The 16,842-nt window shown below is 38.3% G+C and overlaps 1 protein-coding gene across 1 annotated transcript in view; it reads right to left on the bottom strand.

Moving 5' to 3' along the window:
* The window catches only part of NRXN3 (neurexin 3), a 1,627,094-nt gene that overhangs the window by 570,951 nt on the left and 1,039,301 nt on the right, over positions 1–16,842 (bottom strand). The gene's annotated exons all lie outside the window — the stretch shown is intronic.

The raw sequence follows: 16,842 nt of genomic DNA, 5'->3' as shown, positions 1-16,842 counted from the left end.
CCCCTACTGTTCTGGCTGCTTTGATATTATCCTGAACTTAGGGACTCTCTCTGGTCCCCAAGCCTTGATTTTCTTCTTGGTTACTATCACCTAAGACAAACTGCTGGCAATGGCTTCAAAACCATTGGTGGGTTCTAGATTTGTTTACAGACAGACATGCCAGGCTAGACTATGGAAGTCAACTTTGAGGTTAGAAGTTGTCAGCTGCAATTCTTTCATCTCTCATGAGGCTGCATGAAGAGGGCCTACCAGCTAGGAAAAGTAAAAAGAAAAAAGTTAATAAACAGGAAGCCACTGCAGGCAGTAGGTTGAGCTTTGGTGGTGAGAGGCATAGCCATCATGCAAGCACAGAGCAGGAAAGGGACAGCTTACCAGGGCTGTGGTTATTGACTAGAATTGGTCCCACTGAGAACTTGGATGGAATTTCGAAAGGTTTTAACTCTTAGATGTCAGACTTACTAATTTAAGTAACCAGAGACTGTTTAAAGAGAATATAATCAAAATTCCCCACTTCTAACGTTTACTGAGCATCTGGGGGGCATGTGACATTTTACTTGCTGCTGTGGCGTTCACACAGGGTTTGGGCCTTCTTTTCAACAATGTGACATCTGAATGAAGACATATTGGAAGAAAAGTCCAAACATGATGCAAAGAGCCACTAAAGTACGTGAGGATCAAGGCAAGGAGGGAACAGAGGAAGATATGTTGGGCAAGTTCTACTATGATTATTGCTAAAACATATGGGGACAACTTAATTACTGGGGAGTGGAGCTGCTGCTTTAATCATATTAATGAGTTTTTGCTAATAATTTCAATTATTTAAGCCCAAATGAATCAGACAGATTTTAAGTTCAATAAAATCCAAAATGATTAGAATTAAGGATAGAAAAAAGGAAAATGTGTTCTGGGCAAAATAATAAATAATCATATCTTAAAAATATGCACTTAAATCTAACACATGGCAGGATTCACATGCAGATTTTTATAGTATTTAGTCTGCTTATATAGCAATACTTCTCCTGTCTTAATATGATTCAGATTTTTCTTTACGCCTCTATTTGTAGTGAATGTTTTTCAAAGTCACTTCCCATTTAGCAATTGATTTAATCAATGATACTATATTTCAGGGATGAATAAATTTATTGGACGACACTAAACAATTTTGTAGTAAATTTTCACAGGTCTCTTGTAGAATCTAATATTTCTCCTCATCATAATTTAACTTAAATAATTTATTGTACACTTACCTGTCTCACATGGAAGCCTACCGGAACATAGGTTCTGTGGAAGTAGGGACAGTGTATGTCTTATTCCAAGCTTTGTCTTAGCACTTAGGATATTTTTGCCTTCACATTTGTAGGTAGTCAATAATTATCAGTAAGTGAACAAACAAATAAATAAACACTGTATTGATCATTTTATCAATGTCATAATTATATGGAAGACCATGATTATAAATAAGCATAACAGCAAAGATTGAAAATATCAGTGGAAGCATCTTCTCTTTTGTATCATAACCAAACCCATCAAAAATGTCTCCGTCTTCAAAGAAGAGGGGGCTGTCTAATTTCTAAGTCATGTTATTCCTTCTAAAAGCTGAACGTTGGAATCCATGATTGAGATGCTTTTCACATAAGATACTCCAGCACTGTACGTACCCATGGTAATGTAAATGCACATTTTCTGGGGTCATGACATAAAAAAAATAAGTCTTCATTTCATAGTCATTTCTTTAAGGGGAGATCTTAGATTTCTTACTCCCTTGGTTAAACCTTCACCCAGCACCATACCTGTCTATCCTAAATACCTATTACACCCTCCAGGTGATCCAGGAAAACAAAACTTTGTACTGGGACAAAGGAAATCACCTGACTTCACTCAGAAAAGGATTGAAAGTGAGGGAAAATGAGGTAGGAGCTATCTAGCTGTGATTTTAAGTTTTCAAAAAGGAACTGAGGAAAATAAAACAAGGGGAGTATTATTATTGATACTATTATCATTATTATCAAAGATACCGGATTAGGGAAAGAACATGTTTGATAAAGGTCAAAAGGTCAAAGTGGAATCTAGTATTTGACCCAGTCTTCCACTGACATATTCACTTTAGATCAAGTACACACTTTTAAAAAACAGTTTGGGATATCATGTTTATATATATATTTTATAGTTACTATTTTCTTTTCTTTTCATTTGACAGCTGTTGCTTTGTTTTTCATATTAGATCTGTATCACTTTTTGGAATGTCTGATGACAAAGACGCTTTTTGTTCCTAACTACACTTCACAGTCTCTCTCTCTGCTCCACATAGCACTATAGATCATGTGTAAGTGTAGTATATAATCCTGCTACCACATAAATATTTAGATTGAAGGCATAGTAGAAACAGCACTGGCATAGAATGTGATGGAATATTTATTAATATTGTCAATTTTTTCAATTATTTAAAAGCTTCCACAGTGCCCTAAGATGCTAATTTTAAAATATGCTATCTGCTGTGAGTTTTTAGGTGTAACTAAATTCAGCAAGTATATTCATTAAAGATTGTACTATGTAAGGTGCACCGTGCAGGGTAGGCCGTTAAGATGAGACTCTTAGAGACTTAGAGAAATAATAGATGACTATTAAGAATGCAAAAACATAAGAGCTAATTTAATTTTTATTCAGCCAAATACTATCCTTGATCTGCTTCTGGTACTCATGAAAGTGCTGGAAAACATACTTTTAAAAATAGTGATATTTACCGTTAAGAAAATGTTCAAGCATTTCCGATTTGTTCTTATTATTTATGTGGTCAGGGGGAAAAATGTGGAGAGAGTCCATTTATTTCTTCCCAGAGACTATGATTTCAAATTTCAATTAAAATGAAATGAGCAGCACGATTATCACTACAGAGCAGGCCGTGGGTAGCAGCAATAGGCCTTCTTTCATTGCTATGGCAACAGGGCTGCACTGTCACGGCTACCTTGGCGCTACATGTAATTGTCAGTGTGAGAGCTAAACTGATAATACACAATCAATACCCCATGAGCCGCAAAACACATTTTGAGCCTGAAAGAAAACCTAGAGCAAGCAAGGTAATTTATCATTACTTTTATAATGGTGTTCTGGGACAGACACAGGCTATTGTAGCACTCTACAAGTTTTGCTGGAAGGGGAGAGAAAGCAAACCTGGATTGCACTGTTTGGACTAAACACCTCCCACTATTAGAGACAATGAGCCTTAAATGGTCAGGGGCACTGACTGAGGGTGAAGCAGAATGGAGTGCAATGGTAGCTGTGGCTGGGGGCTTGGGAGAACCGCCAGCTAGCTCCCCTTCTGAGGGGAATTACCCTGTGCAGGAGCTTAGAATAAAGTCTGGAGTATGGGGTTTGAGGGAAGAGAACACGTGTGCACAGTGTTCTCTAGGTGTCCCCTTCACCCCTGCCAAGCTGCCATTTACTCACAGCAGCCAAATAAAAGTGTCTCATGCAGACACCAATTTCGGTCAAAGATAGATGAATAGCAAACATAAAGAGAACCAGACGCCGCCACGTTTTCCACCCAGTCCTGCCTATCTTTCCAAATCCTTAAACTGGTTGTTGTCAAACTTTAGTGCACATGAGATCCACCTGGAAGGCTTGTTCAAGTATAAATTGCGAGGCCCCTGCCTCAGAGTGTCTCACTCAGTAGGTCTGATGAGGCCTGAGAATTTGCCAACATTGTTGGTTCCCGGATCATATTCTGAGAACCACTGCCTGACACTAATCTCAGCAGTGGCATCAGTGCTTATTAAAAAAATAATAATACTAATACACTCTCTCCAAGCAAAGTTAATGATGCAACTCAAATCTGCATGTTTTGAAAGAGAACAAGAAAAGGCAGTGAGACAGTTGCATTAACACTGAATAATCTTGGTCCCAGAAAAAAGTCAGAGAGAGGATTTTTGTTTGTTTCCTTGCCTTTTGTATATGGCTTATTCAGGAACCTGGGATCTGATAAGCATCTCTGAAGATAATTAAGAATGAACAGCATCAGGTCTGCCAGAATAAAACTTATGAAATCAGAGAAAAATACATCCTTTTGGTATGAAGACAAGCCTGCTCTGTAAGAGGTACAACTGGTGAGTGAAAGAAGAGAACAGAAACCACAGACGGGTTTCTTTACTTGTTAACTCTTTCCACTGGCCTCATTTTGGGAGCAGCTGATCAGAGAAAGCTTTCCTTTTAGTAGAGAGTAAGCAGAACGAAGCCAGAGGACTGGTGTTGGGAGGGTCCTCCACCGAGGAAAACGCTGAGTGGTAGGAAATCGCTGAAGCAGTTTGGACCTGGGCAGAGATTAATGACCTGGCAGAAGGCTGCTAACTTAATGACATTCACAGCACCGAATAAAGTCATTTTACCTCCTGGTTTCCAGTGTGTGGTATGGTCAAAACACGTGTGTTTTGGAGAGATGTCGATAAAAGACATGCCCTTGAATGTACGCCTACCCGTAAGAGACGAGGCTGTCTTACAGTTTTTCCTGATCTTTACTACATTCCCAAGGACAATATCTCACAGCATCTATTTAAATCAGGTTTCATCCATTCAGAGTGACTCGATCTGATACATGGAGAAAAAAATCACGGGTGTGTTTCAAATAATAGCAATAAGTTAGTGACAAAAACTACAACTCAGTCAAGACGCTACATAATTTTATGAAAATAAATGCTGTTTTTCTGTTCCTTTAAAATAATGCCTGTCCCATGTTGCCTCAGAAAAGTACGGCAGTTAAGATGAACAGTGAATATAGTAGAATTTCAACCTTCACAAAAATAGGTTAATAAAATGGCATTATCATCCAATTTTTAAAAAAGAAAAAACTCACTAAGACACTGAAGTTTTATAAAACGAGCCCAGCATTTAACCACAAATAATCATCACACAGCAGATTTCTTTTCGTTAATCTTATCTAAGTATTGTAACACAACAGTGTTTTTCAAAGTGCGTGAAGTCCCTAGATTAGAAGCATCAATTTCACCCGGGAACTTCTTAGAAACACAAATTCTCCTACCTGGTCCCCAGACTTACTGCACTGGGAACCCTGGGAGTGGGGCCCAGCAGTCTGGGTTGTACCTGGCCCAAGAGGTGATGCTGATGTACCAAAGGTTCAGATCACAGTCACAAGGTGCCCCTCTCTTTGTCCTTGCACTCAATTACTGGACTTGTATGACACTGTGTACAGAGCACAAATAACCATTTTTTTTGGTTACATGGTTTCTGGAAATGATGGGCTATTCCTTAAGCACTGGTGATAAAAATAAGGATCCCCAACATCCTTTACCTAATCTTTCATTATGATTTTCCCCTTTGTTCACACTCAGTTCAATCCTGACATGCCTAAAAAATCGACAATAATGCGGATAATAAGCCCATTTACCACAAACAAAACAGCTAACTATACTACTTTCCTCTCATTTTTGTTGTTACAATTTAGCAATTTAAGAACCAAGTATCTCTTCCCAGAATTCACCCACTCAGATGCTGCAAGATCACTTGGCAAATGTAAATCTATCAGAAGGAAAAGACACCTGCGAGAGTTTTTCTCCAGTGAAACAACTTGCTCGTAGATTAAGCTTAAACAATCCCTCAGAAACCCTAGATTACAGCATCGGATACCCAAGGCTGTTTTAGAAGGTATTTTTTTCCCCACAGTCATTAAAATTAATTTGTGCATTTTATGACACAGAAACTTATCAAAGCATCTTAACTGTGAAACTAACTAAATAAATATCCCCAGCATTCCCCACATTTAAAGAGATTATTTATTTTCTCTGAGGGCTGATAAAAGTTCTGATGGCACATTTTCTAATTTTAAAACCATTTTCATTTCACACTTCTGAAAAGCTTGAAGTCAGGAGTGAGCTGGTGGGTCTGTTTGAAGTGTGATTCACACTTTATGCTCTCTTCCCCCAACAGCTCATGCATATTTATAACACCAACCAGACTTCAGGTTTTAAACATGCCAAAGAAAGGGACTATTTTAGAGGATAATAAATAAGTATGCTGTAGTTATGTAGCACTTTCTGTCCCCAAAATCCACCCTGTTTACAAATTTTAACTCCATTTCCAAAGATAAAATAATACAGAAGTCATCCTCACCTTCATCTTATCCTACAAAAGTCTTAATTAAAAAATATTCTTCTCTAGAGCTAATTCAATAGTAACTTTCCACTTTCTTTTGGGGGGGGACTATAATAATCCCTATTTCACTTAATATTTTATTTCTTCATTTATCAGCCAGTCCATCTATTCACCCAACCATTAATCCATTAGTCAGTCAACAAACACCATTACAGGAATCCTGTGACAAAGTCAAGCAAAGACCAAAGGGATACAAAGACAGTATTCCATCTTTCTCAGCCAAGAGTCAGATAAGTAAGCAAGTTTTCCTATCAATATGAAAAGTGCCACAATTGATATATAGATGGAATAAGAAAAAAGCATATACTTAACTTTTTCCAGATATGTTTCAAAAAGGCATCATGAAGGCAATGGCATTTTAATTGAATGTAAAAGGACAGAATGGAGTTCAGTAGGTTTATGGAGCACAATAAGCAACTCAGTCCAAAGAATTAGCACAAGCGAAGTTTCTAAGGACTGGAGGAGCACAGACTATGCGGGAAGCAGAAAAGAACCCTGCACAGCCTGGGAGCTGGCCACACGTGGCCAAATGGCAGCACTGGAGATTGAACTGGCAAGCAAGGGGCAGAGTGGAGGGCGCCTGGTCCACCCCACGGAGGAGTTTAGTGTGTAGCTGAGGGATGGACAGCTCAACACTGCGGGCTACGGGTGTCCTGTGGGAAAACCTGACAGTGTGCTTCACTTACAGGCCTTCTAATTCAGTTTATTTAAAATATCAAGCAGACTCAGGAAGGCCCAATTTCAGGTTTAGATTCAGTGCTTCTTTCTGATTCCTAAAGCTAACTGGAAACCATGAGTAAAATTAAGGGGGCCACATGATCCAACTTGCATTTAGCTGAGTAGAGTGGAGTGAGGCAAAGGGTAAAAGTAACAGTCCAGTCCCTGTTAATATGACTGTTTATTCATTCAACCATCTGATATTACTGAGTCCTTAAAATGTGCAAAGCCCTGAGCTGAGCTCAAAAGAAAACCATGTAACTGTCTTAATGCAAAGTCCACTGGGTTGCTTTCTGTTTGGTTGTTTTTTGTTTTTGTTTCCCTTCAGTTGGTAAACTTCTTAAAGGCAGCAGCAACACCTCTTCTAAATGCAATCATCCGCTTGCCTAGCACGCTGCTACAGTGTCTGCGTGCTCTGTGCACGCCACAAATGTGTGCTGATGACATTCAGTTTCACGACTACAGCATTGTTTTGCAACTTAGCCAGGAAACAGAGATGCACTGTGATTCAAACAACACGCCATCCCACTTCCTCACTGCCAGCAACACAGCCCTGAAGCCAAAGCTCTGGGCTTGGGAATCAGATGGCTGGGGAAATTCTGGGACTCAGTTAGGAGGAGGGCTGACTCTTTCTTACTCTGAAGTAGCCTACGCTTTTCAAGTATGCAAGTCATGCATTGGAGTGATGAGGTAGCATGTAGTCCTCAGTATCCGTTAGGGGTATCCGTTGTTTTCTTAAGTGAGAAAACACACAGATTTACCACTTTATAAAAAATATATGTATTTTTTAAATTAGATTTTTTAAATTTATTATAAAGGAGAACTCTAGAGAGCTTACTGTTCACTTTTATATTAAACAGAATATAAAGCACATACAGTAAATTCTTTACAAGTTTATAAATTCTCCTCTTAAAAGAATTGGTGGTGACATTTAATCAAGAGCAGCTCCAAGTGAATTCTCAATCTTCTGTTCTTTATTCTACACTGGACTTGTACCCAGTTCTTATGCTGTGGTTTCTCTTCCTTCCTTTAGCTCTCTCTTTTTTTTCTTAAGATGAATTCTAAGTTATTTTATTTATGCACATATCTAAAATTGGATTTCTTTTCCTCTTCCACATTCCAAATTTCCCTTCTACTCTCTCTCGGCAACCCTGATTAACAACTTGTTTTATTCTTATCTCTCCCTATTATAATCCTGTTTCCTCACTTAACGAGACATTGTGGAAATTCCTCTAAGTCACGTGGTTTAGACCAAGATAGATCAAGTTCATTCTTCTAAACGACTGTGTTTAACAGTCTCTAATAGGAACTTATTATAATTCACTCAACAATTCCATTTCCCTATTAATGAACATTTACTTAACATTTCCTCTTTTTAACCACTATAAAAAAAATACTGCAGAAAAATCCTTGGATACCAGTATTTTTATTTCTATGAGATAGATTCTCAAAATTAGGATTCCTGAGACAAATGGTATTATGTATTTTAATTGTAACAGAAATTGCCATGCAAAAGTCAATCTATGTTTTAAAAATAAAACTGTAATAATTTAAATTTTTCCTGCATTTTAAACAGCAGGAGGAATCAGCACACTTTTAAATGTATGCCAATCGGGTGAATACAAAGTGATATTTCATTGTTACTTAAATTTGCTATTCTTTGATCCCTAAGGAGATCAGACAGCTTTTCAGAGGTTTAAAGGCCATCAGAATGCTTTCTTCTGTACGGTGTTTATTCATATTCATCGCCCATTCATCTACTGGGTTTTTTAGCTATCAATTTGCAAAAATTCTATGTATAATCTATCTTCACTGTTCACCACCTAAACAGAATTATTACTGCTGCTCTCCCCATAAAAGAACGCTAATGTTAAGGCTGGAATATGCCCAGGTTACAGAAACAAAAACAACAACAAAACAAATTGCATTAACCAGTCTCCCTTTCACAGCTGGGATAGACAGAGTTGCGGTGAAAGAAGCCGACATCTTAGGGTGAGACTTTTGGGTAATTTCTTTTAAGAGGTGCAGACTTACCTGCTATGCATGCTTTTTGCTTTCACTCTTCCTACTGTTTCCTTCCTAGAATTTGGATCTAGTACTGAAGGTACAACGGCTTTTCAGTGAACATAAAGTAACAAAGGTGAGGATGACAGCCCCCGGTCATGACAGCTGCTTAGCGATTACCACATGGAGTTGCTGTATGAGTTCTGGATTGCTTACCTGCTGACTTCCTACGTGGAAAAGATTAGGACACTTTTTTCAGCAGTTATTTGGGTTCTCGGTTACAACCTCTTGTGATCCCAATGGACTTATTTCCTTAAAACCTTTCCCAAACATATCATTTACATATTGAAAGTGTTGCTGGAATCTTTTACTATAACTTTTCCTTTAAAACACTTATATGTTGACTATTTTCTTTTTATATTACAGCATCTGGGATTCCTGTTTGGGTTAGAAATGTTTCAACCAATCACTAGGTTGTACATACAGTACACATTTTCTTCCAACATTTTGGTACTTAAAAAAAAAAAAACTTTACGTCGCTAATTCATTAAGAATTTATTTTTATTTATGAAGTGAGACAGATACCCATATGGATTTCTTCCATACGGATGGTGGGTTGTCCTTCTACCATTTGTCAAATAAACACTTTCGATCTCTCCACTAAATTGCGATAACAGCTTTGGAAGCAGTTAAATTCCTGTGTATACTGGGGACTATTTATGGGTTACTCTTCTCTTCTTTTAATCTAACTGCCCATTTCTATGCCAGAACTACATTATTATTATTTTTTTTTCTACTACAATGATTGTTATATTGGAATTATAAAGTGTAGTCCTTCCTCACGATCTTCTTTCTTAAATTTCTTTGGGCTACTCTCAGACATCAGTTCTTTCATATGAACCTGAAGATCACTCTGGGTCCTCAGAAAGCCACCAGCACAAGGTTTTACTTGGAATTGCAGTGGGGGGATCGCTTTGATCGTAAATCATCCCACGCAAGGCCATAGCTGGTCTTTCATTTGGCCAGATATTGTTTATTTATTTGTATAATTTAAAAAATACATATTGGGTTTTTACATCTTGTTAAATAAATTCCTAGGCATTTTTTAATTTTGCTATCTTTTGGAATTGTCTCCATCTAATTATCAGAGACAAAATAACAAATAGATACTTTTCTTTTTCTCTTTGCCTTACATTCTTTCTTTCTTTTTTTTTTTTTTTTTCCTTTCTCCTGTCCTCCCTTTCTGTCTTTCGGAGATACTCAACGTTGTCAAAAGTAAATGCAATAAGATGGAAAAAAAAAAAAGGACAAACATGAGGTGAAAAGATAAATTTATCTATTTTTTACTGATATTTTGAGGGCTATTATTTTTCTCTCCATTCTACAGATAAAAGTAATTGAAGCTCAAAGTTAGGAGTCTGGTAAGTATCACAGTCAAGATTCAAACTCAGGGCTGCACGCCTCCATATTGTTGCCTTTTTCCTAGCAAGTCATTGCTTCACTGTGGCAATTTCCCCTAAATATTCTGCTTCATTTATTACTTGCTTTCTATGCAGATGCATGAAGAATAATTAGCCCAAATGTTAAACGTGAGACGGTAATTTAAAATATGCTCCCGTCAGTAAAAGAGTTCTTTCCTATGCTCACTGTGTCAAATCTAGAATTGTCCTTTTATTTTTAGGATTGTTTCAAGATCAAGTTAAATATTTCTTCCGGTTCTAGATGTACTGGGATGCAATACTGACTTTTCTTTTACTCCTGAACGTTACAGTTGCACAGAGCAGAGTCCACTAACCCCAATTTACCCCAACTGGGATTATTTTCCCAATGGGACCAAAAAAAAAAAAAACCTAAATAAGCAAAAAACTCTTTCTTCAGAAGAACAAGAACTTAAAATTCAGATGCAGGGCTATCTCTCTTGCTATAATTTTGTTTATATACATTTTCAACAACAGCCCAAAAAGAAGGGAGATAGAAGAGCATAAAAATCGGACACTTCTGCACACATATAAACATCATACCCGCTCTTCTGATCAGGCATGCATTTCAATGCCTTGTCTACATTTAAATGCAAGGTGAATTATCATTTGGAGCTTTCCCTCGTATTCCATAGGATGATATCATTATGCATGGTGTGGAACTAATTACAGAATTATCACCAATGCAGTATCTTTCAGGGACTTTGGTTTTTCTAAGTGCAAGGAAATGTAACGAGACTCCAGTGAGAGGTAAGGAAGAAACTGGAATAATTTCTAGGCACTAATTTCAACTATTTTCTACAAGTACTGCTATCATAACTTCCCTGTGGCTTTACCTCAAAATCCAATTTCCCTCTGTTTCAAAAAAAAAGGAAAAAGAAAGAAAATTTGGGGTATACCACTCAGGGAAGAGAAAATGTACTCAGTTCCTTTCTCTCTACCTGCTCTTCTTCAATGGCTGGAGAGTAAAATAAAGAGCTTGTGTAAAGGTTTAATTAAGGTCAGAATTAAAACATGGATCCTGCTTCTGTGCCTGGGGGAAGTCAATGCGTGTTTTTTGAAGTCTAATTTCAAGGGCAGAGCGGAACCTTGTAGAGTGGGTTTTTCTTACTAATTGGGCCCTAAGTGAGGAGTCTGTGTGTTTAAACATCTCCTGAAAGGGTTATTTGCATTCACTTCCTCCTCAGAAGCATACCTTAACAGAGAAATAATCCTCCCCTTGAAAAATTATTGAGATGTAACAGTCCTTGACTTGTGACAGGGCCAGACAAGCAATCCAGGGAGCCACCGATTTGCATCCCAAACTCAAGAGGTTGGGTATGTTCAGGCATCAAGAAAGCATAATCTTCTCTTGAAATTCTGACTACCTCAAATTCCCTGTATCATACAGAACACAGATTTTTTTTTTTTTTAAAAAAAGATAGTTGGTATGACTAGAACAGCTAGATTCTGAAAATGTAGAAACAAATGTGCAGAGATAGGGGAAATCTAGAGTGGGAAAAGGCAGGGTCATTCTAGAAGTACTCCTTGCCGAACCTTCCACCACACACACAACAGGTAGTGTATTCTCTCTGCACCTGGCCCATGCCACTCATGCTATTCAGTGATGGAGAACAATTTTCCAGCTAAATCTATCCTTTAAGGCTCAGTTCAAATTCCAACACCACCATGAATACCTGTCTACCTCAGTCTCCAGATAGCTTTCTTTTCTGCATACCTGTAGCACCCATTATGGATAGCACCCATTTGACAAAAATGCAGTCATGGAAATGGCTATTTCACTGGGAGTTTTAGAGTTATAAGGACACTAAAAGACCAACTCTAATTGCTTGTTTTGCATATGAAAAAATTGTTGGATATATTAAATAATTTGTCTAAGGCACAGTGACAATTTTAACCGGGTGTCTCTTCTCTCTGCCTATACTGCAGACTCTTAGAATGCAGAATAAAGGTCTTACACCCCCTTGGATCCCTTTTTGTCCTAGTCCAACCACTTTCCCATAATAGATGCTCAATAAATATGTGTTGGTTGAAGGACAAACATTAAGCCTGAAGTAAATTAAATTTTAACCTAGTGCAACAACAACAAAAATCTATTGAATACATTGTATACAAAATATTGCTAAGTGAGGAAGACTACTGTTCTCAGAGAGTTTGCAATCTTGCATAAAAGATATGACGTTCCAGTTATGTCTGCCCCAGCTAGAGTCATGGATATCTTCTATACATTTAGGATTGGTCTCTACTGGATGATAATTCAATTCTAACCAAGGGAGGGTGAATTCTTTAGTCTACATCTCAGTGATTGATGGGCCTGCAATTAATATATTTTGGAACACTTGATGGACCTGTAATTTCTATATTTTGGAACAGTCTGGCCATCTCCCATTGATGTGTCCTCCCTGTTTCCTTACCTGAATCTAAGTTTTCCTTCTGGAACTGAAGCCTTCTGTGAAACCCACAACTATTAAAGCCCTAAAAAATTAATTTCAAGCTCTACCACTTCAAAGTATACTTACAAACAATGGAAACCCATTCAGTGGGTAATGAGTATACATGATATAAAATTTAGGGAATAAAATTTCAGGAAATGAGAGAAGATCTGAAGGTCATAATGACAGGCTAACCTGAAAAGAGGCCACACTTTTCCCCACACCCAGGTGATACAGAAGTTTCAAAGTTCAAAGGCTAATCAATTCTGAGGTAGGGGAAGGAAAGGTGAAAAAAGATCAAATTGGAATTTTTAAAAATAATTTCAGTAAAGGAGGAGGCCTTACGTGATGGGGATTGGTGAGGTATATAAACACTAAAGAAAATAGAAAAGTCTTTAGACTAATTACTATGGGAAATTAGTTATTAACTCTATAAAACACTAATAAAAAAATGTTGAAGTGCATGGAGGCCCCAGGCAAGATCTCCTGTAACTTTCTGAATTGATGAAGGTGCGTATTCCAGTTGTGGTCACGGCAGAGGGAAAAGTTAAAGTGCTGAGGGAATGCAGGATTCCAATTGGAACCTTTGGTCCCAGTGAGTAGGATCCAGGCTGTGAGAAATAGAAAGTGAAGACAGAGGAGTGATGAGAAGTGAAGGGGTGGACACTGGGAGGCCCCAAAGGGGAGGCCACTGGCATGGAGGAGGTGGAGGAAACGTGATGCTTAGAAGTGCCATCCATATGAATGCTGGTATCTCTGAATATGCTTGCCTGAGACAGAACAACAAAAGTCAAAAAGCCAAAGTACTGACGCCTCTACAAAGGAGAAACATTCATCCTCTAAGATGTAGTTAGTCAGAGAGCACACATGTCAAAGGGGGAGATGTTTGCTGCTCAGTGATACTCGCTTGTATAGTAGAGTGGGAAAGAGTCTACTCAGCATCATGAGAAGCAAGGGTTTCAAGCTGAATTCAACTCAGATGGAAATTACAGAGGGAAACATATATAGGGTTTGCACACAACAGAAAATGGATTCCAAAGAGCCCAGGGTAAGAGTTAGTGACTGGGATTCCTGAGTCAGGGAAAGTAACGAGCTGGAAAGAAACAAAGTAGAGAATGACGTATAACAAAGCTCCTTTAGAATTCTGGGGGAGAAAAACAGTCCCACAATCCCTGTATCAATTGGGCTGAGTCAAAACAGAGCTCACTCTTCTAGTGAGATAGACACTACCCTTTCTGAGTTGAAGTATAGCACAATTACAGTTGATAAAAGCAAAGATCATCCTTAAATCCTGTGGACCAAGAGAGATCAGGTCTTTACTGATCATCTCCTGCAGCTAATTTCAATTTCTTTCTATAGATAAAAGAGATCAAGATGAAAGACATTTAAGATACAATGTGAAAGTCCAGCCAAGGCTTCACTCTCAATTCCAGCTTATTTAGAATACTGAATGTTGTTGGATCTAGGTGTCTGTTGTCACTTTTTGTTACCTCCTAGCATAGAAGTCTAGTCAAGATAAACAAACAAGCCCACAGCAATCGGAAGTATGTCCTCTGAGATGCCCTCCTCTGCTTGCATTTCTATTCCTCACCATATTAACTTCTATTTACCTTCCTGTAACACTAGCTTTGGGTATATAATTTCTCCCTCTCCTTTTGAGATTCTTAAGATTAAAGTATACACCTTCCTTCTCTATAAGTCAGTAGACAGTCCTAGCATATAGTAGGTGCTCAATAAATGTTTGACTAATTGACAATTGATCATAGCACATAATCTCTATTTTTACACAAACGACTCTATACTATCATCATCATCACCATCATCACCAATAGCCTGGGGACAATTCTCTCACAATAACAACCACGCTGTAATCTAAGGCGAAGTAGAGGGTGTAAAGCAATATATGTCTAAGGATAACTGGGGGTGGGGAGCAGCATCTGTAAATTATGGTCTGGAGGGCCATTATTGAAGAGTGAGTGGAACAACTACCATGCAACTACCAGCAAGCAAGCCACTGACTCACCAACCACTAAGCACTTAGTCAATCCATGCATTGTGTTCAGTGTTGTGAGGACATCACAGGGGCTGGAAAAGTGTCCCTAGTCTCCATGTTCTCTTAAATTCAAGAAATGAGTACTCTACTGGAGAAGGAAAAGAATACACTGAGTGCCATGGAAAACAATATGAAACAGTATGGATTTAGGGATTAAACTTCATGATAAATTCTAAGTAGAGAAACATGAGTGATGGTTCCTATGGCCAGTAAAGACTTTTGAAGTCTTGTCATATTTGCTAAGGTAGAAAGTTGAGCAAAAGGTACAACAGGCTCCAGGAAGAATGGAAAGGTAAACAAGCATTAGAGGACAGTGGAAGAATGACATCAGCCTAGAAAGAGCGGCACAATAGGAAAATCATCAGCTTGTGGAGTCAGAGAGTATTACCAAAGATAATCAGCACATAAGGAACTGAGACTTGTCATGATAGGAAAAAATAAACACCTTAAATATTTAATGTCATTATACATTTATTCAAAGTCAACATGTTATTAAAATATATAAGCAGAATCTTGAATACTTGTCATAGATTTTAAATGATTATATTTAATACAGAATAAGAAATTCTCCCTCTTAAATTATCCATTTTATCCACTGAGATCTGATATATGAATGTCAACTATCTTCCTCTAACAACCAAATTCAAGGTATATATGACTGTGCAATCATTTGGCTGAGTTAAGCAGATGACAAGAAAATCATTTTAGGACCCTAGGAAAATATTTGTCATCTTTGGTTGAAAGAGACACAGTAGCACCAAGAGAAAAATCTCTGTGCTAACTCCATCCTGTACTAGCTCTTGCAATAGATTATCTCTTCTCCCCACTGTGGGGGTTAATGCAGAGTGACCCAGTGCATGGGTGTCCCATGCTGAGGACGGGGTAAGGCCCATGATGATGGTGAGATAATAAGGGTGATTCACAAGGCCTAGTTCAAAAGCATTGGGTAATTATGTCACTACTGTCATTGCTTCTGCTTCAATTCAAACAGTCAAGTCATGGACTGATACCTCCATCTCTCTGAGAAAGATGAGTCCTCCAAAGGCAAAGAAGAAGGTCTGATTTGAGGCTGGTCTGGATGGGAAAGAGAGAGAGCACAGACAGTACCAGTACAACTACAGACGATGCTGGCTGAATGGTTGAATAGTAATCATCTAATTGAAATAGAGGATAGCAAAGATTAAATGCAAAAAATCTGGTGGAAATAATAAGAAGTCAAGAGCACAGAGGAGGTAAGAGGGACTGTTCTGATCAGAAGCTTTTGCCCAGGATTTGCCTTCCTGATCATGGGGTTTTGAAAAGCCTGAAGGTGAGCTGGTCTTCATCATAAGCCATTAAATTAGGGGTGCTCCCTCAAGGTGAATAGGAGTCTTGCAGGTTAGAGAGGGGAGAAACAGAGTTAGGAGTCCAAGGGGAGCCCTGTAGGATATCACACGAACCTCTTCCTTACCCCTAATCTCAGGGATAATCAGAAAAGGAATCATCCACACGATGTAAGTGGCTCAGTTGTCCCTGGTTTCTAGTGACATGTTTATTGGTCTTATTTTAAAGCTGGTTCAATACGCAGGATGTTGCAGGAAGTTCTATATAAATAAAAAAGGAAATTTCCCGAAAATATATCACATGTTCACCATCACTGTACCATTCACATTATTTAAAAATAGCACAAGACTAGGCTACTGATACACATAGGAGGGGTTAATTTCAAAGTATATCATAAAATGTTATGATGCGGTGCCGAATCAGTAATTTCATCATCAAACTGCTTAGCATCTCACAGTGTACATCAGGACACACCTGCGCCATACACAGCAGTACTCATGTCTCCATCCGTGCTCCTGAGCTGAGTGGGAGGACTGGAGGAAGTTAACACTTTCTGAGCACCTACAGCAAGCCAGGCACTTCACACAGATCACCCTATGCAACAGTCATTGTAAACCTGAGATGTCAGAATGCATATATTTACTCTATTCGTAAGAAAATGGAATCTCAGGTGGAT

This window comes from Camelus dromedarius, chromosome 5 (genome assembly GCF_036321535.1).
Source record: "Camelus dromedarius isolate mCamDro1 chromosome 5, mCamDro1.pat, whole genome shotgun sequence".
NCBI classification, from domain to species: domain Eukaryota; kingdom Metazoa; phylum Chordata; class Mammalia; order Artiodactyla; family Camelidae; genus Camelus; species Camelus dromedarius.
Note: the sequence above shows the minus strand (reverse complement) of the source record. Positions and strands in the feature narration are given on the sequence as shown.